At 44.6% G+C, this 9057-nt stretch overlaps 1 long non-coding RNA gene across 1 annotated transcript; it reads left to right on the top strand.

The window, feature by feature from the left end:
- LOC112118853 lies at positions 1 to 6644 on the top strand. The gene is made up of 3 exons (XR_002909077.2): positions 1 to 94; positions 3662 to 3786; positions 6593 to 6644. It is a non-coding gene; the product is annotated as an uncharacterized LOC112118853 (long non-coding RNA).
- Positions 6645 to 9057: the final 2413 nt, after the last annotated feature.

Below are 9057 nucleotides of genomic sequence, written 5' to 3'. Positions count from 1 at the left end.
AAGAACCCTTTGGTTTCTGTGAGGATCAAAGCACCTGTGGGAGGAGGAGGGGTCAAGTTTGATCAGGAACAGAAGATGAGGCACCAGATGGCAGGTAGGTAACAGGTCGCTTTCGAAGGTTGCCTCTGGCATCAGTGCGGAGAAGCTTTTCAGGGCTTGACATGCTGTAGCTGAACTTTGAAGTCACAGCTCTCAGAGCCAGGCGCACCGCATGCAAATAGGGAGCTTTCAGCAAGAGTCCCTACAACTTCCCTGTGCGGAAAGGCGCTGTCGCTGCCCGTTAGCGCCGTGCCTGAAACTCGCCCAACGGAGAGATTTAAAACCCTTACCACGCAGTCAATTTTATCGATATTTCCACAGTTAAAAAACCGCAGGTCAACCTACCCGCTTTAGTGCTATAAGGGATACTGGGGGAGGAATCTTGAGCCCTCCAACCCAGTGCACGCAATATGCCCGTACGTCCCCAATCGACTGCATACAAAGAAGCGCTAATCTAATGCGCACAACCGCTCCAACCCAGGGCATATAATCCCCGCACCCTCCCAATCCCAAACACAGTCAGGAACCGCCAGTCCAAATGACTCACGCCCCTCCGATCCCATGCACACATACCACAAGCCAACTCACTGCACACACCCAGCAGCGCTAGATATATAGCCCCTGGGGTTGCACGTGGAGGAAACGCTCGCTGTTAATTGCATCCCTTTTTCTTGCATGTCCCCCCTTTTTGTAGCCTGTGGAGGGCTGGGGTGGGGGGGGGGAGATCTGGTGCATAGACATGGCTGAGGGGTGGGGGTGGGGGACAGTAGGAAGCTTAAACAGCTGCCACGCGACGCTTGTCTGGGGGAAAGAAAGGGGGAGGAGGGGTATGGGCCGGGCGCGTGGCGGCGCGAGACAGGCAGGTGGCGCGGAGCGGCGGGAGTCGGAGAGGCGCAGGCTCCTCCGGTCTAGCCCGGCGCCAGCCAGCCAGCCAGCCAGGCACAGGGGCGAGTGGGCGGGGCGGGGCGCGGGCCAGGGAGCGCGCGGTGCAGGCTCGTCTCGGTCCAGGGCAGCTGCACAGGGTGGTTTTCGTTCACTGCCAGCTGGAGCTGCCTTAGCTTTCCCTCCACCCTCGCTCTGTGCTGGCTCAGCGCCAGTGCCCGCCTCAGCTGGGCTGCGAGTATGTGCGAGGATTGAATTCACCCCTCTCCGGGCTCAGGCCACTTTTTGTTTGTTTGTTTTTTTTAATTACCCGAGCATTGCCCCGGGAGATGCGGGTCAAGCTCAGCCGCAACCGGAAGCTCCAGATCTCGCATTTCCCAGCAAGGGACTGCAGTCTGGGGCAGGGGTTAGTCTAGTCTTGCAAAATTAAATCCACCCGCGGCGAGACAAGCGCGTAAAATCTCACTAGGCACTTTAACCAGTGCATGGGCTTGGGGGCGGGCGAGGACAGGAGCCGCAGTTGAATTTTACCTGCGTATTTGTTTGGGGTGAAAGACTCTACAGTGACTATGGAACAATTCCTGAGCCTTTGAAGGGGGAGACTTGGGGCAGCCCGAATTTTGTATCCGATTTCTCCCCCTTTGGGGTACAGTGTAGATGTACTACCTGGTGCAAAGGGTGATCAGGTATTCTGGGTTGAAGTGTGAACATCTTGATGGTATGACATTTCAAAAGGCCCTGTAGTGCTATGGTCAGGGTTGTTCCTTTACTTCCTTCAAACAGGAGGGTAGCATCTCAGTAGAGATTTGTTTTCCCAATTGTCCCTTTCTGTCTCTCAACCCCCTCCCCTCATTTTCCCCCCATTCCAAATGTGTCTCACTGCCAGAGACAAAAACTACACACAAGGACCAACACTAAATAATAAGGCAAGCTGCCTGTAGGGGATAGGGTTCTATATTGGTTAATAATATTGTTATTCATAACTAACCGATATGGTTATTTATACCATTATAATTCGTTATTCTTACTTTAGTTATTACCCTTTTAATTTCATCACTGAATTTAGGAGACAGTTATTTTATACATGTGACTCTTGGAAAATAGTTTGCTTCACCTGCTTATGTTTCTGGTTGCTTATTTACTGCAATGAAATGCTCCATCTAATTAAGTAAATTCCTAGGAAATCTGTCAACCTGTGACAAGCACCAAAAATGTCAAAAAGATGACATTTATGTCCAGAAAGCCTATTTATTACCTGCAAATGTGTCTACACTGACCAGAATACAGCTTTAATATTCTATACTGTTTTCTTTTATACTATGTTTTAACATAGTATATGTGTTGTTGTGATTTTTGCCTTGCATATAATATTTGATAGGGGTCTTCAACAGCAAGTTGTAAATGTACTGCAAATGGCATGCAATAAGTTAGGCAACCATTTGGTCAGAGAAGCCAACAAACACAAGATAGTTTTCTCAAAGAACAGAACTGTAACAGGGTGGCTGGCCTCTTAAGGGCAGGATGCCTGGGCCAGCCAACCCTGATCACTGAAGGAAATGCTCCAGCCCACTTGTGCCATGTTATCATCATGGATGGTGCGTGATGAAGGACAGACAGGTGATTCCCCTATGAAGGGAGGGGAAACTTGGGTAACTGCAGGGAGTAAGAGAGGTTGCTGCAGGGCAGAGCTTGATATCATGGGAGTTGAGAAGTCAGAGCCAGGAGACTGAACTCCAGCCAGGTAAAGCCTGAAAGTGACTGTAGAATTAGGACCCAGCCCTGGGAAGGAGAGCAGAGGGCTGCTGTACCTAAGGGAAAGAGACACACACTGAAGTCGGTGGTCTTGAAGGACCATTGGGTACCCTGAGAGCTGAATAAATTAGGCTGCCCAGAGGAGAAGTGTTTTAATGAACTTTGGGTAGTTTGAGTTTCTTAAAGAAATAAGAGGGGAAACAGAGGCACGGTGCTGCAGAGAGGGGCTGACCCCCATCCTCTGGCCCTGAGCAGGTGCTCAGGAGGGGCTGACCCCCATCCTTCTTGTGAGAGAGGCCATTTGTCAAATTATAAACTGGACAGTCATCTTTTTGCATGGCTAGTACGTCAAATGTGGTTTTGTCCAGTGTTGGATGGGGCGGGGGTGGAATTTTGAAGAGCATGTTGCTCTGCCCCTGCTGGCGTGACCTCACAGAATGTGTGAGAGGTCATGCTGATGGGAAAGGAGCAGCATGCTCTTCAAAATGCAATTCTCATGTGGCTGATGTGTGTGTGAGGTGACGCCAATGGGGACAGTGTCACGCTGGAGGTGGGGTTGAGACAGGCCCATGCCATTCCTGGGGGTACTGGAATGTGTGAATGGCCACCCTATTCCCTGTGAAAGATGCCAGCATGGTATAGATACACAACCAATTTTTTTAGGATGGGTGAGAAAGAGACTTGGTTGTGTAAAAGAATGAGGATGCCCTCTATTCAGAATCAGAGGAGTGATGCTTAAGTCATGACACCGATAATACATCCTTAAGTCATAAAAGTGGAGTCTCTTTGAATCCAATCAGGACCCTGAAAAAGATGTGCTTTGTACTTTCAGTGAGACTATGGAAAGAAGAATATAAATTCCTCTGAACTCTTGTGCTCTTTATACAAATGCATAGTCATGATTATATTCTTACCTATATGCATGCCTACAGTCCTACACTTTCAGCACGCATCTCAACTTGACCTGTTTATTTCATCCTATCTCCAGAAGCAAGCAAACTACATCAACAAGACAGCTAAGAAGAAAAAGCCACAATACAGCATCAAGGAGCAGCAAATATCCAGCCCAGCACTGCTTGTGAATAGGACTTCACTGAGACTTCAGCATCATTGGTGAGAAGGTGTAAAAGCACTGCCAACTGATTATTTCAAAAACAAATTTAAGTCTAATTTAGTGGGATATTGAAATGCTATTGTAATACAAGATATTCCTGGAAAGGAGACATAAGCTAAGGCTTTGTCTACACTAGCACTTGTCAGCAAAACTTTTGTTGGTCAGGGGCATGGGGGAAATAAACCCACCACACACCAACTGACATAAGTTTCACCAACAATAGCACCAGCATGGACAGCACTGTCGGCAGGAGAGCATCCCCCGCTGACATAGCTACCACCATTTATTGGGTGTGGTTTAATTATGCCGATGGGAGAGCTCCGCTCTGGCATAGAGCAGCTGCCTAGGACACCTTCCAGCAGCGCAGCTGCAGTGGTACAGCTGTGCCGTTGTAAGGTCCGTAGTATAGACATAGCCTAACCTTGGTAAACAAATAGTGGAATTTTATTTGAATTTAAGATTAACATTTGTTAATTTGCCTGTCTCAAGAGAGTTCCTTGAATGGCTTCTTTTTAAGTAACGGAGTTAAAACTTCCTTCAGTTTCATAGGACTTTGAGCTTGTCTACACAGCCCCACAGTTTGGACTTTGGTGGTGTGAATTGAAGCATGCATTGGAGTGTTGCTCTGTAATTTCCCCATGTGGATGCTGCTGGCATGAACTCAGTATATCTACACATGAAATGCTACAGCGGCACAGCTGCGCCGCTGCAGCGCTTCAGTCTAGGCACAACCTACTCCAACGGGAGGGGTTCTCCACCTCCATGAGAAGCAGTAGCTAGGTCGACAGAAGAATTCTTCTGTTGACCTAGCACTGTCTACACTGCGGGTAGGTCAGCTTAACTATGCCACTTTGGTTAGGATTTTTCACGCCCCTGAGTGATGTAGTTAAGCCAACTTAATTTTCATGTGTAAACCAGGACTAAAAGGTATCTTAGTTTGCATTAGTGTAGTCTCCTTTGAAAGAGGACTATATTAAAACAAACTAAATACCTTTTAGTTCACACCAGCAGCATCCATATGGGGGGAATTACAGAGCAGCACTCTAGTGCGTCCTGGAATTCACATCCCCAGTGTCTGAACTGTGGGGATGTGTAAACAGTTAAGATCGCTTACCTTTGCCCATTTATAAACTGTTTGGTTTATTCATGCTAAACTAAGCATGATTCACCAACTCTTTGGACAAAGGAATTTTGTTTTTGTTCCTTATGATATACTAAGACAGAACTCTACACATTTGGGGAATAATATACTTTGGTTTTAACTAGAGAAGAGTGTACCCACCAGGCAGGGCCGGCTCCAGGCACCAGCTTACCAAGCAGGTGCTTGGGCGGCCACTTCAGAGAGGGGCGGCACGTCCAGCTGTTTGGCGGCAATTTGGCGGACGGTCCCTCACTCCTGCTTGGAGCTAAGGACCTTCCGCCGAATTGCTGCCGCAGATTGCGATTGCGGCTTTTTTGTTTGTTTGTTTGGGGCGGCCAAAACCCTGGAGCCGGCCCTGCCACCAGGGTTGGCCAAACTCTTAAGTCTCTTTTGAGCAACATACAAAAGAGATTGTAAGCGAAGTAACCATTGCTTGCTGCTTATTTTGTGTGTTCTGATTTGGTTTTGCTAGTTTTTCCTCCTCCCCCCCCTTCAATATTAAAATGGACACAACTAATAACAGATCATTTTGCTTGTCTTTAATTATGTTGATCCCCGACTACATGGAAAGAACCCCATGTAACTAAATAGTGGGAGTCACATCCCTGCATTGGCCTTAAGAGACAATTACTAAGATTTGGCTTACTATATCTTGTCTCTCTAGACTATAACACATGTAGTAACTGCTGGGATAAAATTACTCAGTGCTCCACAATGTAAACCTGCCCTTTCTACACTGCAGTCTTTAAAAAATGTGGGGTTAGATCCTGTGGCACAAATATTCTTCACAGCTTCATTTTCCTGATTTGGCATTTCAGGTGTACAATTTAGAATGCTAAAGAAGAAAAGCACATTTTTGAAGGGTGATGCAAAACCATATGTTTTAGTCCAAAATGAAGGAAAAGTTTAAAAAAAAAAAAGATTTCTTTACTATGTTTTTTGTGTCCAGGGCAAACAACAAAGTCTCTTCCCTTTTTTCTTATTTATCAAAAAGAGCAGTAAAGGTGTTTCCAACTAGTAAATATACTCTGTTTTCCTGCATAGACTGTTTAAATGGCATGTATATACATGTATATCCTGTAACTTATCTTACCTTGACTATAGAGTTTGTGCGGAGTAAGACTTAAAATTTTAACTGTGAATAAATATTCCAAGTAAACTTCCAAATAAGTATTTTCTACTTCTAAAAGCTTTTGTTCTTAGAATTGTATATCTTTTAACAAATTCCAGTAAAAGTGAAGCGTTCTGTACCACTTTCTATAGAATACTGAAACCTGTCACATTCAGGCAGTGCGTATGATTAATCTTAATGTGCCAGGTATGCTTAAGTGAGGCAGGATGTTTGAATTTACATCACTGTTTTAAATTACTGTATTTAATTGCTATCAGAAGTAATAAATCCTCTCGACAGGACACCAGGAAGCTCCAGTATCTATTTTACATTGCTAAATACGGCTTAAAATCAGGTACTTTCACTGTATCGTAACACTTATAGCTTCAGTTCATATACTTTATGGCAAGAAACTGTCCACTGTCCTAACCAGGCATCAGAAACCAATTAAAATAGAAGTTGAAAAAGCTAAATTTTTGCTCTTTTTAACTTGAGAATAATAGCAGATCAGGGCAGCTGAACTGATATCAGATTTTGCCCTTTGGATTTTCAGATTTCTAAGCATCTGGCTGTGGGAGGAGTCATGACATCTGTACACCTGCCAGACATGGTGAGTGTTTAACCTGTGTGTCTATACACATATATATATCTACTTATTTTTTTCCCTGATGCTTTCCTTATTTTGGGGTATAGGTGCTAAATGGGATTCTTAACTATTACTGCACAGGACATAAACTGGCATTAGTACTGGAACTTATAATTTAATAAGGACTGCTATATTCTACAATACTTCAGTTAGGATATAGGACATTAAGCAAATGAACCAACCATGGTCCAGTTATTTTTAAACTACAATTACAAAGAGATGAGAAGAACAGATTTTAAATTTCAGTCAATACTATACTGGCCATAAACAATTTGGAGCCAAAATTTATCAAACAATTAGCTCCAGAAACTCATTATTAGTCACACAGGTCCTGTAAACAAATTACTCTTCGTCAGCTCGGCTGTAATGAAGTTTCTGTATAACTGATCAAAATCTACTGATAGCAAACAGACAAGTTATGCATTTGGAGTAAATCTGTTTGATTCTGGTGATCTACCATCACAAATGCAGCTGATCCGAGGCTATAGCCACGTGCACTTTTCAAGGATGGAAGAATCAGTTTGCATTAACTATCACTTCAACAGAGAGGTTCCTGGCAGTCACTCCAATGGATACGTTTATTCTATAGTTTGGAGACCAGTATAGTAAGCTCCTAGAGCTAAATTTTGGCTGGTGTGTGTGCGCCTCCTTGTATACCAGAAAAGCTAACGCTTGAGGTGGACAATGAAAGAACGTTGATTCCGGCTTTCCTAAAACTGTCACGAGTGCGATTCCTCTCCTGATCCACAAGAGCTGAAGATATGATCCATGCATTATAAAGGACACTTGCCCTGACATGCCATGACCCCAGGCACCCCTCTACTGTGCAGATTACTTCTGTTCCAGAGGAAGGGAGAAGTTGACATTTAGAATATGGGAACACAATGTTACTTTTGAGTCTGTTTTGTGGAGAAAGCTAAAAGTGCCTACATTTGGGTCCAGGTATCTAGTTATTTAAGAAAATTAATGACTCACGGTTTAGGTTCAGATTCATAGTGCTTCTGCGGAGGAAATAGATACATCAGTAATTGTGAGATCTATCTGTATGTTGATGTAAAGTCAGTGGTCAGCAAGGACGTTTATGCACACAAATCTTTAGCAGAACCCATTCTACAAGTGCAGCACCAGACAAAAAGCTACATTTAGAATATCCTGATAATTTTCAGCAATATTTATTGAAAGGCAAAATTCCCCCGCCCATGTACTCAGACAGTTAGCAAGCGTAGGCAACAAAAGGCTTTCACAGCTGGAGAAGGGAAAGGAGTCCTTCCTTCCAGGACTATGAGTAGTAGCAGAGATGCTCCTGCATGCTGCTCCTGTATCATAGTTGCATAGAGAAAGTGGTCAGTGGAAAGAATACATAGTGGCAGACCCATTAATCCTACCCTCATTTCCTCCCCTCCCCTCATGTACTCCCTGCTCTGTCCCAACCCCTCCTGTATCAGTCAGCTGGAAGCACCTGTGGAGCTGTGGTCCATGTTGTGCAGGAGGTTTTGCACACCCTACCGTGGCTGCCAATGTCTTACACTTCCTCGTCTCTGGTATGCAGTCGAACCACTGTTGTTCTAATTAGGGCCGCCCAGAGGATTCAGGGGGCCTGGGGTCTTCGGCGGCGGGTCCCGGAGCGAATGAGTTGCTGCCGAAAACTCTCGTGGGGGGCCCTGAAAACTCTCGTGGGGCCCCCTGTGGGGCCCGGGGCAAATTGCCCCACTTGCCCCCCCATGGGCCGCCCTGGTTATAATGCATTTGACAAGCGTTCACCTGTGGAGGCGGGGAGTTAGATTTGCTCCTGTCTGGGTCAGGTTATGTGCATACATTGGTCACTTTACAAGTTTCTTCTGTTTTCAAAGATTCTACTGGTTTGGGAGATGTTCCCTATACTGAAAAATGGAGTACTATTTGTGGAACTGTTAACTCAAAACAAACTTTAAGAATGTGACCACTGTGCCTGCATAAATCATGAACAAGTTATTAATCTGTTGGAAGAAAAAGAGGGCAAGGTTTCATAACAAAATCTCGTAGGTAATTTCAACGTAAATTATTTGTTTGCCTTTAGCTGAAAAGTACAGCTCTAGATGAGTAAATCAACATACACAAGTGAGGTACAACCTTGTTTGTTCTACTTGCACTTTTATTCTTGTAAATCAGTAATCTAATAACAGGCAAAAAACTTGGTGCTAAATAGAAAAATAAATCAGTTCTTACAAATGCACAAAAGTTCTCTTCATTGTTTACCAAAGTGAAAAGCAGTTACTCCATACTTATCACAGTGACTAGTGGAAATCACACTGCAATTTATAGATGGCCAGGTGCAATCGACATACCTAATCTTATCATGCATTTGTTTTATTTGCAGCTGTAACAGTTGGTGT

The sequence above is a fragment of the Terrapene carolina genome, unplaced genomic scaffold (genome assembly GCF_002925995.2).
Source record: "Terrapene carolina triunguis isolate 2854851 unplaced genomic scaffold, T_m_triunguis-2.0 Scaffold58, whole genome shotgun sequence".
Classification (NCBI taxonomy): domain Eukaryota; kingdom Metazoa; phylum Chordata; order Testudines; family Emydidae; genus Terrapene; species Terrapene triunguis.
This window is presented reverse-complemented; position numbering and strand designations above follow the sequence as displayed.